Source organism: Ptychodera flava, chromosome 8 (assembly GCF_041260155.1).
Source record: "Ptychodera flava strain L36383 chromosome 8, AS_Pfla_20210202, whole genome shotgun sequence".
Lineage (NCBI taxonomy): Eukaryota > Metazoa > Hemichordata > Enteropneusta > Ptychoderidae > Ptychodera > Ptychodera flava.
The window spans coordinates 971,018-975,103 of record NC_091935.1 but is presented as its reverse complement, the minus strand read 5'-3'; positions in this window follow the sequence as shown (position 1 = coordinate 975,103).

Here is a 4,086-nt window from a genome sequence, read left to right as displayed (position 1 = left end):
TTAATGATATGAAAAATAGGAAAGTAAAAATTATTCGAAGGTTGACCCCTCATCATTTATTTGACAGCCTTGAAAGTACTACCGATGTCTTGTAGTGTACATTTCAAGGCAGCGTTCACAGAACACTTCTCAAGGGGAAATTGAAAACAATGTCAGATAATATATATTAAACATGTGCCGAATTTATATGAATTTTCAGAGACAAAAGAAAATTAGGTTATTTACACGTTAAGAAAAATTAACATCGGTGTGATTATTGCAATTTCGGATTTTCCGTTTGTATTTCAGTCTCAGGCATCAATCATTGCAGACGGCATCAGATTTAATAACTAGTGTTGTCGAGCTGGAGTTGGCAATGTCATTCCTTTGGCTTCAGCTGAACATATAGCGACCGGTGACGATTTGACAATACTGTCTGTCAAACCCAAATAATTAAAGCATTACACGAAATAAGTTATCAGGAGCTGATAACTGAAAGAAAACGCTTAGGACCGAGCCATAGTATTGACTCAGCTAGCGTTTTTTATAATTGTGGAATATAGACGCTTTATAAGTAAACTATTTATTATTATTATTATTATTATTATTATTATTATTATTATTATTATTATTACAAGTTTAGGGGCTATAAGTATTATATAGAAATCTAATAACAGCTCATTGAAGCTGTGTGGGAATTCTGAAAAAGAGGTGTTGTATATTTTAATTTTGTCAATAGGGGTGACTTCCAATTGTTTTACGTGCAGCGCAGAATTATGCATCATACTGTACGGAGAGAGGGGGATATCATTAAGCGAAGGGGTAATTAAATGCTTGTCGGAAAAGTGACACCAAGCAGTTTACGCGATACCAGCAGGCCTAGACTTTTAACTTTTGTGCGAACTTTACGGATACACGTTCAATCGGTTCAATTTAATTTTGTTTTTAGTTTTCTTCCATCAAAAGTCACGACTATGAAAAAGATTTCCAATATAAATTAAAAATCTCTCTCTCTCTCTGCAGTGAAATTGCTATGCTGCGACCACCGAACGAATATTTTCCATACAGTAGGGGTAATATTAAAAGTTCATTTTATAAATCTAACTTAATTGCTTAAGTTAGGTCTCAGAACCCCCCACCCCCAACTCTAATAACTGACCTAAAATTGAAAAACATCTCAGACACGTATCCTGTACTAATTCTTTCATAAACGTACCAATGTACAATGGATTCATTCTGATGTATAATTTAAAACTTATTCAGATTTACTTCGTAAGCATCATATTGGCATTGCAGAATAAACATTTTTTCTGCATTTCGCATGTTTCGCCCTAGCAGTGTAGGCTGGCAGAAACCCTGCGATTCGCCTTCTTATCTGTCGGAACACGAGCGCGCCCTTCAGAGACGCGACGCGAATCCAAGAGCATGCGCAATTGAGAGTGCGTGGCGTGACAGTAGAAAGACAGTAGAACGTCTCCGATCTCGCGCTATCGTGTCGTTGTGACCTTTAAAAATGATGGAATGTTGACAGAAACTGGAATTACTGCAGAGAATACTTTTCAGGATATCACATGTGAGTGTCTAAGGTACCAAGTAGGACGTTTAGGAAATCCTTTCAGAAGTTCATGCCGCCTGTGGCCATTTTGTGGAGTATAAGCTTATAAGCTTACGTAACTCAGCGGCGTATACAGTATTCCTACTGACAGTACTGTACATATTGCCGGAACATATGCGATAGAATTTTGCGTTTCACGTCGTTCAATCATTCAGATGGAAATGCCGCCCTTCTCCAAACTTTGAAAAAAACAGGGTGACAGACTTTGGAATACTAACTCTGTATAACAATGACGTAATTTAATGAGAAGATATTTGTATTCGAGCACGGCTACACTACAGTTTTTGATTCGAGAACTCTCATCATGGACCGTGGTTGTATTCAACAATCGAGAGGGCTAGGGTGAGTCGAACTTTTTCCTATGTCCATGTAGCACTTGTGCAAAAATATGCGAATCCACAGGCCTTTGGCGAATCAATAAATGCGTTTTTCACCAAGCTGAAAGGTTGAAAGATGCGTCCGTCACTTTGGGACGAGCTAGATAAATGCAGCCAAACCCAGCTGAGCACAGAAATTTGCCATAATATGACTTTATTCTGGAAATTACGAAGACAACCGGCCGTGCGGTGGAACTTTGCAACAAAGTTTCAATATCTGAACTGGCATACTTGAATGACAGACACAGGAAACGATGGCCAATAAAAACGCATTCTCGTCGCATTTTGATAATAATGTATCAATCACAATGACACAGAAATTATGCCTCCTCCCGACAGAAGGGCCATGGACTGTTTTTAGCCCAGCAACACTATGTCTTAGGGACGGACCATTAGATCTTGGGAGGGGGGGGGTGGTCAAAAACAGAAAAAAAAAATTCAGAGCAGAAAGTTAGGGGAAAAAAAATCTTCAAACTAGTTTGCAAAATAAAAATAAATAAATAAGAAGACAAAGGCGTAAAAAAAATCTGCAGAAGTCTTTAAAATTTTGAATTTTTTTTAGATTTTACTGACAGTAAGCAACTTTCTGTATTTTTAATACATCCTCCCGGCACATTTTTAATTTTAATTTATACATTTAGAGTGACTGTATCCCTTATACTGGAAGTTGTGATTATCTTATCTTTTCAGGACTTTTGTATTCTGATCACTTGAAAATTATGAAATTATAGAGCCTGTTTTCTACTTGTTTCCTGCGTACAAACCAAGCAGGTACACTAGGTAAAACATTGAAACTATGGTATGGTTGTCAAGACAGAAAGTTGTATTTGCTTTTAAGATCAGGTAAACAGATGTAGGCCACATCAGTTTCATTTTTTTCACAGCATTTTATTACAATGATGAATGCAAGAATGGGTGAACAAGTAGAAACACGTCAATAATGATAAAACAACATATCAAGTCATTATGTATTATTTTGCTTTTAAAAAGGCATTTTCAATTCTTTTTTCTCAAAAAACAGCCTCAAATAACAACAGCAACACATGTTTTAACATTCAACAATACACTACGTAGAATGACATCTATCCAACAAATACCAACACAAAAACACATAAAAGGGTTGAACTTTGAAAGTTTCTCGATAGCAAATACTGAATAAATCTGCATGGTTAATCGTTTTTGTGTAGCAAATTTCAAAGAAATTGGACAAGCCCTTTCAGAGAGTACAGATTTTTTGACCATGAATGGCATAAATTGCCCAAAAAGACAAATATTGAAATTTCAACACATCTATACACATCCAATCAATTTGGACATGCTGCTACAGAGAAATAGATGTTTTGATCAAAAAAGGGCAACAATTGCTCTAAAAACACAAATATGCAAATTTCACTATATTATTTAGCTTATTTTAGCTTCTCAGCTTGTCAAAATCAATTGTTAATCATGAGATATGCATGATGTTTGGTGGGGTGAATGTAGGCATTTCACCACGCAGTAGAAAGGGAAGCCAGGAAACCAAAATAGTAAATTTTCAAAACTATACGAAGCTACTGAGGAGCAAGAAGACCATGTTTCAGAGGAAGATGTGTAATTCTAAAAAAATGCTCCCAAAGTGCCACCAAATAACACCATTTTTATCTCTATTTTTCAAAAGCTCCAACAGCAGCAGGGGGGACAACCCCCTCCTGACCTCCCCCGGCAAAAATACTCCCTAAGTGCCACCAAATAACACCATTTTAATCTCTATTTTTCAAAAGCTCAAACAGCAGGAGGGGGGACACCCCCCTCCTGACCTCCCCCGGCAAAAATACTCCCAAAGTGCCACCAAATAACACCATTTTAATCTCTATTTTTCAAAAGCTCCAACAGCAGGAGGGGGACACCCCCTCCTGACCACCCCCCGCAAAAATACTCCCCAAGTGCCACCAAATAACACCATTTTAATCTCTATTTTTCAAAAGCTCCAACGGCTGGAGGGCGACACCCCCTCCTGACCTCCCCCGGCAAAAATACTCCCCAAGTGCCACCAAATAACACCATTTTAATCTCTATTTTTCAAAAGCTCCAACAGCAGCAGGGGGACACCCCTCTCCTGACCTCTTCCCAGTGACC